This window comes from Aotus nancymaae, unplaced genomic scaffold, assembly GCF_030222135.1.
Source record: "Aotus nancymaae isolate 86718 unplaced genomic scaffold, 86718_ANA_hifiasm-v0.15.2.pri h1tg000017l, whole genome shotgun sequence".
Classification (NCBI taxonomy): domain Eukaryota; kingdom Metazoa; phylum Chordata; class Mammalia; order Primates; family Aotidae; genus Aotus; species Aotus nancymaae.
Genome location: NW_026988429.1, coordinates 15,379,337 through 15,392,874, shown reverse-complemented (window position 1 = coordinate 15,392,874; position 13,538 = coordinate 15,379,337).

The following is a 13,538-nucleotide window of genomic DNA, read 5'->3' as shown; positions in this document are numbered from 1 at the left end:
TTGATGAAATAAAGGTTTACTGAGCAAGTTAATGTAGCAAATTGGCTTCTAGGAAAGATTTTGAAAAACATATTTCATAGTACAGCATTGTTCTCAATGGAAGAAGTGAGCCATATTAGAATCACTTATGCTGTTTCTTCAAAATATATGTCTGCAAACACATACATCTTCCCAGATCCACCTTCCCTCCATCTCTGGGCACTCACAAGCCTTTTAGCAAAATGGGGAAGTATGTGAGACATCATTGTAGGGATAAAAGCATCCCAGATGATTCTGATCTTAACCCTAATTCAGTCATTCCCAAACTTTGCTGCACGTTGGAATCACCTGGGGAACTTTACCAATAACCCTGACGCCTAAAGCATACCCAATGCCAATTAAATCAGAATGTCTCCAGCTGACATTGAGGCCCTGTTTAAAGCTCTCCGGGTGATCCAGTGTGCAGTAAATATGGAGGCTACTGCTTCCCTTGTGTGAAAAAGTGATGGTTTTAATATAAAAATTACATGTTTTTCTCTGTCATTTGCTCTTCTTTCTACCCATAAAGCCTTTCATCTGTGCGAGTGATTTCTATCTATGTGTGCATATGCTTCAATTTATACCATACCATAGTGTTTTGTGAACACCTGCAGTTCACAGGAACACTGTTCTGGGACCTTGGGCAAATCAGTTTTAAGCCTTGGTTCTCTTAATTGTAAAATGGGTGGTGCATGGAGTGTCATGTGAGGCTCTGTGGTCCTTTTCAGCGTGTAACTTGAAATTCTGTGATCTTAAAATTTGGAGATGAAACTGTTGGAAGCACTATAGAAATATCAATCTTAGATGCTAATAATGTCATAAGGCCTACTTTTTACAACTCCAATTTGCCTTCTCAAATTATTCTGAGCCTTGTTTTAAATGTTGAGGGTGAATGGAAGGACAGAACTTATCAAAGAGAAGCCCCTGTTTCCTGACACACAACATATGTGGATGACTTTGGAACACAGTAACATACATCCAAAGAGTTGCATTTGTTCATTCATATTTTGTGTAAACTAATGTGGAAGTACCTGTCATTAATATTGTATGATATGGTGTTACGCTGTGTGTTTAGTACTGCTTATTTTAGGAGAGCTGCAAGTGTCATCGCTTTTTGGATGCATTATAATGTTTACCAATAAATTTTCTGCTAATCAGAAAATTAGTGCATAGGTGATTTTAAATTACTTTATTTGGTATAAAGCACATTCATTCTATGCTTTTAGAGAAATAATGACAAATGGGTGAGTAGGTGATGGTGAACTAAATCAGCCGAAGTGCAGGGCCTAGCAACTTAAAAAGCAAAACACTACTGTCTGGCCTAAATGTAAGCATAAGTACACATAGATATAAGTAACTTGCACAGAATGAAAGGTTCTATGGGCAGAAGAGCAAATGACAGGGAAAATATGTCATTAGTTTTGCATCATAACCATTTGCAGACACAAGTCTTCTAACAGCATATTGCCTAGCATTTTGGTTCTCCTATTTTTGCTGTAAAGCCAGAGGACTAAAACAAAAGGAAAGTGCTCATGTGGTACTGTTTGGAATAGAAGATTTCAGAGCCACTGAGAGGGTTCCCTCCCCCTCCTTTAGAAATATATCTTCAGGCCTAACAAATGATAAAATCAGTTCTTACAATTTTTTTTCCCTCCACAGTGTGACTTTGGCAATATATTACAACATAAAGCACAGGTGAGCTTTTTGAAACCTGTCTTGTTATTCCAGCTCATCACTTTGTGTCATACAAAACATGCTGTCAGGTCATAACTCTAGACATTATAAGCTGCAGAGTGCTTATTTTACAGTGTTACAGTGAATCATTTGTGGGTTTTTTGGTCCATAAGTTTCTTTTAAATTATTAAGGATTCCAAAGTATTTGTTTATGTCTTTGTTTGCAATTTATTTGTAAAGAAGCGGTAAAAAGATGCCCTAGCCTCACGCAAATATATAGTAGGAAAAAGGTGTATTTTTAAAGCTTTCAGGTAACTGTGGGTATTCTTTAACCCCACCAAAACTCCAGAAGTGCTAACTGATTAAAATAGTTATAGTGGGATTGTACATATCAATGAATTCATTCACTAATAGTCACTAATCTTTCTTGTTCAATAAATGGATCTTTCCCCTTACTGGCTTTTACAATATTATGCATTGGCTACTTGGTTTATTTATAGTGTCAGAAACTCACTTTCATCAGTATCACCACCATTATAAAAATGTTTTCAAATATGGAGATGCTGTCAAGCTCACAGTAGTAGGTGTGAGTTTTCAAAGTCCTGATTTTTAGCTTGAAAGTTTTAGCTTTATTATAGACAAATATTTGTTATTTTCCTTGAAATGACAGACTCACTTGACTTAATTTTATGGATAATAGTCAGTTATACTTTCAGATAAAAATGGTGTTCTGTGAAAAATTGGCTTGTTCAGCTCACAATTTAATCACAAGTGCTTTTCTTTAACATGACCATACTTCAGTATGCAGAAGCGCTTTATGTGAACTTTCTACTCAAAATACTAAAAAGAGAGGTCAAGATTTAATAACACCATTAATTTCTACTGTTTCATTGAGGACATTCTTCAGTGAAACATGCTACTTTAATAAAAACTGCAAGGGGCAGTGAAGAGTGGAATGAACACTGGTATAATTTGGTACCACTGCCCTTATTCATACTGAGAAACCATCAGTTTTACCTACTTTTGCTTTTAAACAGTCATTACAAGTGTTGAACAGAGAGAAAGCAATAAATGTCTTAATACTTTTAAAAAGTAATAAATTATTTGTGTGTTTTAGTTTCAATCAGCTTCTCAGGTTGAATTAGTATTCTTGTAAGAACAGTTTGGGCCATACATGGTGGTTGACACCTGTAATCCCAGCACTTTGGGAGGCCAAGGTGGGAGAATTACTTTGAATCAGGTGTTTGAGACCAGCCTGGGCAATGTGGCAAGACCCCATGTATCAAAAAAAAAAAAAAAAAAAAGAAAAAAAAACGATCAGCTGGGCATGGTGGTGTGGACATTTCATCCCAGCTACTTGGGAGGCTGAGGCAGGAGGATTGCTTGAGCCCACGGAGTCAAGCCTGCAGTGAGTCAAGTTTGTACCACTGTGCTCCATCCTGGGTGAAAGAGCAAAACCCTATAACAACAACAACCAGTTTTGACATCATGGGTCTCCTAGGGAATCTCAGGGGTCCACAAACCACATTGGGAGAACCACTGGTTTCCTAAATTATCACATAATGTATTAGTTTTTAAAGTTCATTAGAGACTGGCCTCTTTTAAAATAAAAAGGCAATTAAGTCTGTAACTCAAACTACTTCAGCAAACATAAAGTATAATAAAGAAAGATTTGGGAAATCTTAATTGATTTTAAAAAGTTCTAAAATCCTTATTGCCAACAACTACTGCTTTCTAAAATGTTCTTGTATTCCACCATGAGGTTAGAGTAAAAATAGATATAGCTTATTACCATTGCCTGTTAGAGGGAGTCAGTATTTAAAGGTAAGTCTGGTTCATCAATGTAGAAAAGACTTCCCAGTTCAGAACGTGATGTGCTGATGAAAAAGAGGTCAAGAAACCCTCTGAAGGCCAGGATCCAGGAGAAAAATTAGCAACAACTGTTTTGGTGAACAAATTTTACCAAAGCAAACAAGAAGTATTTCCCTCCACCCTCCATGCCCTACTCCCAGCAGATACTTTACTAAGATATTAACAATTCCTGAATTAATTTCTTAAATGCACATTCTTCTTTTATAGATATGGAAATAGATCTCTGGATATTTTGGATGAGCCAATACATCCATTTTCAGTAAGTGTCACTTTCTCTGAGGTTCTGTTTATGTCTTATAGAGTTGTGTTTATTTCATGATGAAGTCAAAATTATCCACCATTAAGTCTTCACTAAGTTGTGTCTAATCATCTTATGTAAGGAGTGTTGTAAATTGGACACACTGGAGTGACAGCTGACTTACACCTTTGTTTAATTTGTGTGCTAAGGGGAATAAACATACCAGCCAAATAACAAAATGTGTCGTTTTAAAAGATAATTTTTTTATAGCAGCAAACAATATGAATATTTGTAAGTAGTCCTAGCAAATATGCACAAACTCTGTGAATAGAATTAGAAAACAATTTAAATTTAAATTGTTTAAATGCTATAGAAACTTAAAAACTTCCTTCTTCAGGCATATGATAGCCACAGGGCCACCTTAGCACCTATGTTTACAGAAAACCAAAAATATTTTAAGATCCTACTGTTTATATTTTTAGAACTAAAAGACATTTTATCCCAGCAAAATTATTGTAAGGGACATGTGGGCACAAATTTGAACATTCCCATCTTAAGAGTCCTTAAGAAGTTTTCTTGAATGAATATTTATATTACCTTTTTTCTTCTTTCAGCAAGAAAAGATTCCCAGGAAATCCTTTGAGGATGATCCCACACGCAACTGCATTTTTGAATATTTCTGTGATCTTTTTAAAGTCACAAAACTAACAGCTCCATGTGCAATCATAGCATTGGTAAGCTATTTCTTATCTATAAAGCATCTTTAATAACTGGTCTCCTACACAGTGTATGGCCATGTTTCTAAATAAAAGTCAGTTCCTAAAGTTATCATCAGATCTTTTAAGGGAAACCTATGCAAGCAAAGTAAATACACATATTAGAGTTTAATCATCCTCATGTTTTAAAATGATGCTATTGCTTTTCTTATCACAGAATAATTACTACTAAAAGCAGCAGGAGAGACTTCTGGTTTCTCCCTCAACAGATTCCAATGTAGGTCTAAGCTGAGTTCCAGGCTGTATTTCCCCACAGTTCTGACGTGGAGCTGCTGCTCTGAATGCTTTGTTGTTCCTGGTGACCTCTTGTGCCTGCTCAGGAAATTGCCCAGGAATGTGGAACCAGTAAGACTTGGACATGGGCTTTGCTAGTTAGCCTGCCAAGCCATAGCTGTGTCCTTACCTCTGCATGGTTCTCACAGAATTCCTGTGGTGAGACTCATTCTGAATATAAAGTCCTGTTGAGACGGCTGGGATTGTTTGACCCCTCCCCACACTAACCTGTAGAGGAATGTCAACCACACAGCCTGGAGAGAAAGGATACTTAGAGCAGTAACCTCTCCTTTAGCATCCAGCTAGAGCTTAGGGGTGAAGGCTTCTGCTGGGCACCTGCATAGAAACCTCTCCATGAGCACTGGATCAGATGCAGGCCATTTCATGGAGCTGCAGCCATTGGGAATGCTCAGCACATGCTGGAGGGAAGCAGGAGTGGTACTTCCAGATGGAGAGAGAGAGAGCTGATGCAGGAGGGAAAGCTGGATTGGAAGAAGGGGGAGTTCACTGTATACAGGCTAAATTTGGTGTGCCTGTGAGATAGCAAAGTGATGTGTGCAGTCATTATTTGAATCTATGGAACTAGCTGCTCAAGGCGAGGCATCATGGCTCACGCCTGTAATCCCAGCTCTTTGGGAGACCAAGTCAGGTGGATCACCTGAGGTCAGGAGTTCAAGGTCAGCCTGGCCAACATGGTGAAACCCTGTCTCTTCTAAAAAATAAAAAAAAATTACCTGGGCATGGTGGTAGACACCTGTAATCCCAGCTACTTGGGTAGCTAAGGCAGGAGAATCTTTGGAACTTGGGAGGCAGAGGTTGCAGTGAGCCAAGATTGCACCACTGCCCTCCAGCCTGCACAACAACAGCAAAACTCTGGAAAAACAAGAAAAAAGAAAAAAAGAGTAGCCACTCAAATGCAAAGAAAGTGTTTAGGATGAAAGTGGACAAGCCGGGCATGGTGGGACACACCTATAGTTGCAGCTACTCAGGAAAAGGAAAAAAAGAGAAGATGGACAAAAGATAGCTCTGTAAAGACTACCAGCATGTAAGGGCCAAACCCCCAGTAAAGTGGCCAGAGTGGGAGGAGGAAGAGCAGGAAAAACTGATAAGAACAAAGGGTTCATGATAGGAAAGGCTGTGGTCACAGTGCTACATGCTGCCAAGAAGGTGCCCATTCCATAAACACCCCTGGGATGCCAACCCTGTGCCACTCTTCTAAGTGCTGGGGTAGAGAAGAGGACAGGTTGAGCACAGTCTTGTACAGGTTGAGCACAGTCTTGTCTTTATGAGGTGTTTGTTTTAATGAGGAAAGCATTTCTTGTTTTACGTAGTGGCAAATAGCAAAATGATAAAGCAGGATACAGAGAGTGATGGGAGGGTCTCGCTCTTTCTGATAGAATGATCAGGAAGAGCCTCTCTAGAGAGGTCACATCTGAGCAGTGACCTGACTATAAAGCGAGGATGATAAGGAGTGCTGGCATTACAGGCAGTGGGATGAGTGCCAAGACTGAGACAGGAACACATTTCATGTGTGTTCAAGGAACAGACAGCAGTGAGCCCGCCTGTGAGAGAAATGAAGGAAAGAATGGAAAAGATGAGGCCGCACAGGCAGTGCCATAGCTCACAGAGCCCTTTGGCTTGCAGACCAGGGGATGAAGTTAAGGTTTTATTCCAGTTTGAAGTGGGGACTAATGGTAGATCTTGAGCAGGGGAGTGCAGTGTTCTTAATTTATAGGTTATCCCAACTGCTTTGGGGAGAGTAGATCATAGTTGGGAGGAGGGTTGGGGCAGAGAAAAGGACTAAGAAGCAACTAGGCTGTTACAGGTGAGCCATGACACATGGTGGCCCAGAATCTGAAGCAGTCAGCCTACAGTGAAGGTAGCCATAGAGGGATGGCACATGGATTGGAGGAGGGTAACTCACATGTAAGTATTAGTTCCCAGGAGCTAGGCCAATGGCAATTCCCTGGGCAAGATTAGGGCCAGATAGGGCAGTGGAGCTTTGGGGTGAAGGGCTCTAGTTTGTGGATGTGAAGGCGCCAGGGACCTCAGCAAGAGGAGTCTCAGGTGAGTGATGGGGGTTTGGGGTGGTTAAGGAGAGATGGGAGGTGAGGAGCTGGCACCAGGGCATGACACTGTGAGCAAATGAGAGGATGTCCTGGGGGAGCTGGGAGGAGCAGGATGGGAACAGGCAACACATTCGTATTGGGGAAAATCTCTGGCAGAGAGGGAGAAAGTCTTCAAGAAGAGGTGATTTGGAGAACAGTGTTCTGCAAAAGTGGGATAGGATCCATCATGCTGATAGAAGAGTCGATGTTAAAAGAGGAACTTTCTCACTGACCCAGGAGGGCAAGTGGTATCGATGAGTGTCAGCAGGTCACTGGCTTACCAGTAAAGGTGACAGGAAGTTGAGGGCTTGCCAGTACTGTTTCAGTGCTCTCTAATGAGTCCTGTGGAGTTGAACCCTGGGAGGGAGGGTTATTCTTTGGATACCCGACAGTGCAGAGTTTTGGAGAAAGGGAGCAGCGTCTCTCATAAGAACATACCATGTTCAAGGGCCATGTGATTTGGAAAACACAGTTGACTTTGGAGAACATTGCCAGATCTGAGCCACCAATCTGATAATGTTCAGACAATAAATGAACTCTCTTAAAATGAACTGTTTTCCTTTCACCTTGATACAAAGACTTCAAGTAGCATAGAGTCATACTCTTCTACAGAGCACCCTCTGAGGTGGCAACACCTCACTGCTTATCTCTGTAACCTTCACTCAGCTGGTCCCTCACCCAGTTCTTTATAGGATAGAGATTGGATAGATAAAGAATACTTTGTGAGATTATCTCACAAACTGCTTAACAGGTTTAGAGGCACCCCAAGGATACAGAGGCCGGCAGCTCTCTCTGCCTTCAAACCCACAGAATTGACTGAATGCAGATACTGTAGGACAAGAAATAAGTTTTCGTGAAGTGATTGTGGAGACATGGAAAATAGGGGCTGTGAGCAGGACTCTCCATTCATTCACATGCATTCCTCATCAAGGCACTGAATACAGGGACTGTTTCTCAGCAACAGAGACCTGCCCTTGTCATGCTGTCTGCCTGTCAGGCACTGGGAAGCACTCTTGACCCGCAGTTCCTAAGCCTGTGTCCTGAGTGGGTTAGTTGTTGTGAAAAGGAGAAGACAGCAGTGTTCTCAGTATGACTTGGGTGCTACACATTTGAGCATGGCACACCTGTAAAATTCCTGTCTACCTGCCAGCCAGGTGTGACGCTGCAGGCGGATGGCACTGTAGCATTTCCTGAACAACCTTAATCTGCACGAGGCCTGTGTTTGTGCTGCCTTTCATGAGTGTGAAGGTGCTGAAGGTGCCTTTCTTCATGCTCACATCCCTGTGAATGAAATTGGCATGGGAATTTCTGTGGGCAGAGTATGCTGCAGAGGTATCTGACTGTGACTGTGACTTGGCCTCTCGCTTTGTCTGAGCAAAATCTCTGCAGAACGTAAGAATAAAAGGCACTTACTTTCTGGCCAAAACCAGAAGAAGTCTTTCATTCTTAAATGTTCTTATCACCACACTGAAACAGAACTGAAATCAAAGACAAGTGCTCTATTTTGCAGGTGTACATTGAACGCCTTTTAACTAATGCTGACATCGATCTTTGTCCTACTAATTGGAAACAAATTGTCCTTGGAGCCGTGCTTCTGGCCTCTAAGGTTTGGAGAAATCGTCATCACTGGAGTATGGATGACAGCCAGAATCCCAAGGATGTTGCAGTTGAGACAACGTGAGTTTCTAAGGTTTTGGCAAACTTTCTCATCATTTTCCATGCCTCATTTGCTCTCCAAGTTATCACTGTAAGAAATATCTTTATAAGTTTCATTGTGCAGATAAAGGAAATAGGCATAAGACCACAGGCTTCAATCTATCCAGCTTCAGTATAACAGTTTATATTTTCCACCATTAATGGGTAGGTCTTGATGTGTTATTGTTGTAATAACTGGCTGATAATCTGAAAAGTGTTTTTCTGATTGTTTTTTGGCAAACCTCTTACAAGTGTGGTGTCAGAATGACACAGTACAGTAAATATCTTTATAGCTTTTTAGAAGCTGCCTGACAGTTTCAGTCACTTTTTAAGGGGCAAACATCTGGCCTTTGAAATAACTGGCCACTGTTAAGGTCTTAAGGCCTCTGGACTATGCAGAAGTTACAGCTTTAACCTAAGTCACCCATCGTGTATTTGCTTTTGCTGGTCCTTGTCTCCCCCTTTAATCTGAAGATCTGTTTTTATAGGAACCTTGAGATATGATGTTAAATAGCTACAGATTTCTGTGCCCTGGCTCCTCCCCATTGGCAACATTGCATGTGTTTGGAAATTGGTCTGATGAGTTAGAAGCTTCCGCCTTCACCTCCCACAGTGTGAGAAGCATTTCTGGGGCATCACCCCATGCCCACCACACTCACAGGCTTCCTGGGTACTCAGATATTCACAGAAGCAGGCTGGGGGCCAGTAGTTGTTTATGAGAGTGCGGGGAGCCTTGCAGGTTCATGGGGTTCCTCCCAGATGCACCAACATGACACTGAAACACAGCTTCCCCAGGGTTCCATTCCAATTTGGCCTTATGACTGCTGTGAAGTGAAGGGCCCTGAAGCAGGCAGGCAGGGTGAGCAGGGGGGCATTTCCAGCAGAGCCGCCCTGGCTGCCCACTGGACAGTGAGGACAACTGTGTTGGCTGCATCTGGTGCAAGACGAGGAAGCAGCTCTTGTTTACATTGAGCAGCAGCAGAAAAGATGATGCCAGGCAGTGGCAAAAGTTAGTTTTGTGATCTTTGCCCGTGACTCCAGAGAGGACTGTTATTCAGAATCACCTCAGTGTATGTCTACAATTGAAGATATAGTGTATATTGTAGATATACTGCAGAGTGTATATGTCTATATTCAAAAATAACCACTTGGTGCCTGAGCTCAGTGGCTCATGCCTGTAATCCCAGCCCTTCAGGAGGCTGAGGTGAGTGGATCACTTGAGCACAGGAGTTCAGACCTGCTGGGTAACACAGTGAAGCCTGTCCATACAAAAAATTTTTTAAAAAATTAGCCAAGTGTGTTGGCAGGTGTCTGTAGTATTCCCAGCTACTTGGGAGTCTGACATGGGAGAATTGCCTGAGCTTGGTAAGTTTAGGCTGTAGTGAGCTGTGATCATGTGACTGCACTCCAGTCCTGGGTGATGGAGCCAGACTCTCTCTAAGAAACAGACAAACAAAAAAAAAAACATTTTCCCACCACTTTGCTAATAGTATAAACAAAGTGATCATTGTGATATTTGTGGTAGGCATTATAGCAAAGAGCGTGACAGCAAATGAATTTGAAACAAATGGAAGTACTTTGAAAGTTGCAAATGCTAAAGTGAGTTTAATCGTAGTCATCCATTTGCAAACTGGTCCCTCAAAGGAAGCAATATTTGTGACTGCCTGATTTCTCCTTGCCTGCTGCCTAGCCAGAGCTGATTTATCAATACAGGACAATTGCAATAGAGAAAGAGTTGAATTCATGCAGAGACAGCTGTACGGGAGACCAGAGTTTTACTATTACTCAAATTAGTCTCTCTGAAAACACTGGGATGGTTTTTTTAAAGAATAATTTGGTGGGTAGGGTGTCAGAAAGTGGGGAGTGCTGATTGGTGAGGTCAGTGATGAAATCATAGGGAGTTGAAGCTGTCCTCCTGCATTGAGTTGGCTCCTGGGTGGGGGCCACAGAACCAGATGAGCCACGTTTATTTGTTGGGGTGGTGCCACCTGATCCCAGTACAGGGTCTGCAAAATATCTCAAGAACTGATTTTAGGTTTTACAATAGTGATGTTATTCCCAGGAGCAATATGCAGAGGTTCAGATTCTTGCAACCTTCAGCCTCATGACTCCTAAGCCACAATTTCTAATCTTGTGGCTAATTTATTAGTTCTGGAAAGGTCATCTATCTAGTCCCCAGGTGGGAAAGGGGTTTGTTCTCAGAAAGGGTTGTTACCATCTTTGTTTCAAAGTTAAACTACAAACTAAGTTCCTTCCAAAGTTAGTTTGGCCTCTGCATAGGAATGAACAAGGAGAGCTTGGAGGTTAGAAGTGAGATGAAGTCAGATCAGCCCTCTTTCACTGTCATAATTTTCTCAGTTACAATTTTTGCAAAAGTGGTTTCAAATTTGTAATCATGAACACTTAGTTCTGCCATTTTGGCGGCTGAATTGTTCTCAAAACCTTCAGCTAAGCTGTCTGGGGCTCTGATTTCTAGTCACAAGATCAGAGAACATGCGGGGATATGTGCAGTTTTCCACAGAAGTGAGCTCCAGGAGCAGTGGAGGCAGAGGTCAGCTCCAAGAAGGCCGGCTCCAAACAGAGCTGTTTGTGTGTGAACAGAGAAACACCAGGAGCTATGCTCCAAACAGGGTGCTTCTGTGTATGATCTTGGGAAGCTGAAAAGCATTATGTCCAAGCGTTTAATAGCCATGTGTCTCACCCCACTGCTGTTGACTGTTTGCAATGATCCCATTTTGAGTGTCAATTTAATAGATAAAAAAACTGCTGTCCATCAGATTTTTCTTAAAGCTTTCCAACATCTATGTGTCTCCCTAGAATATATTTTCTTTCTAGAGAGTAAAACTGAGTAGCCACTATTCAGAAATGCTGTGTCATAAAGGGTATGCTATTCAATCATCTAGCCTTTTAAAAAACCAGAAATCCTAGAAGATGCATAGTCTGTACACAGAATCCTTTTCTTCAGTGGTTAAACCTCTATTAATAGATACGTTAATTCTGTGAAGTGCCTTTAATTCTGATAGTAAGTCAAGTCCTGATTAGCTATCTATTCAAATATTGTTTGATTTACATTTCTATAGACCTATGGACATGTGAACAGGAAATTAATTTTGGAAGTAAGTTCAGTTGGGTTTTAAGTTCAGCAAATGAGATCCCTACATCTTGGCTTGTAGTCTAACTGCCCCCCACTTTCAAACATTTGTTGACTTAGCCAGTGGGTAAAACGTTAAAACTTTCAAACCAAGAAACCAAATGTATTGTTTAGATATTGATCATTTTTAATCAATTAACTCATTACAGGGGTTACTCTGAAAGCAGCCAGAATGACTCTGTGTACCTATTAATTTAGCCTTGGTGAGGGCAGCTGGATGACCATGAGGCAGAGGACGGCTCCCAGTCCTTCTCCCATTGCATCCAACTTCCCCACATTGTGTTCTGTCCAGGGGTGACAGATGCTGAGTCCTTCAGGGTTGCATTCCCAACTCAAGAGCAGCACTGCATGTGTTAAGGCCAGGGCCCTACTATTAATCACATTAGAAAATGAGTTTAGTTGAGCCAAAATGTCTGTCCTTGACTTTTCTGCCTTTCAAATTGTACATGTTATTCTTCCCCAGTCTCTTCATAATATTAAGGTGAGCAGAAACTTGCATTATGTGTCCTTGACGTAGCCTTGTGTGCTGGAGCAGAGGGAAGGGGATTCTTTTTGCCATGGAATGTATCTTGCTTATGTATTTATTTGGGACAAATCCTCCTTGTAGCCTTAGAGTTTTTCCTCCTCCGAGGTAATCGGGTGGGTCTCCATGGGTCCATTTGTTGCCATGGTGATGTACTCCATCTTCCCATTGGTGCTTCTCTACTTCAGTAAGTCCCTTCCTGTTATCATCCTGGTAAACATGCGTGGAGCTTCTACAGAGCTAGTAAATGGTACCCATCATTCCTGATCATGATTGTGGGGTTTGTGAATGAGCGTGGAGTCTTTGTGCAGCTGCCCTAAGGGAACTGTGAAGGATAAGCCCCGGGTCAGCAGGAGGAGTGCAGAAGAGGCCTCTACCTATCCCTCATCCCAAACTTGGGGTGCTGGGATGCCGAAGAGACCCCAAGCAGCTGTGCCTTGTTTGGTCATTAGTGTAAGGACCCAACCAGGCCACCTTTATTTGTTTCAAAACAGAATTTGGAGCCTCCTAGTAGCTCAGAGTGATATTTTTAAAGATAACCCACTTGACTAAAATTGCCCTATGTTGGCTTTATTGTGTTTCTCCTCCCCCAGGAGTAAGATGGAGAAGTGTTTTTTGGAGCTACTTGAGTTTAATATTCGTGTGTCTACCAGTGTTTATGCGGAATATTACTTTGACCTGCGTGCCTTGGCATACGACCATGGCCTGTATTTTATATTTCATTTTCTTCACAAAGATAAAGCACAGAAATTGAAGGTAAAGCTGTGAAGTCACTTAGTGGAGTTTCCCATTGGCCACAAAAGCCAACATCTGTGACAAAATCATATTAAGTAGTGATTAGGAAAATGAAAGCCTTAAAATTAACAGAGCAAAGTGCTTATTTCTTTGGCATCCTATTTCTTGTCTTTTATGCTTTATACAAGAATCCTTATTATTATTGTCATTATTATTTTATGAGAAGGAGTTTCACTCTTGTTGCCTAGGCTGGAGTGCAATAGCATGATCTCAGCTCATTGCAACCTCCACATCCTGGGTCCAAGTGATTCCCTTACATTTGCCTCCCGAGTAGCTGGGATTATGTGCATGCACCACCATGCCCAGGTGTTTTGTATTCTTATTAGAGACAGGATTTCTCCATGTTGGTCAGGCTGGTCTCAAACTCCTGACCTCAGGCGATCTGCCTGCCTTGGCCTCCCAAAGTGCTGGGATT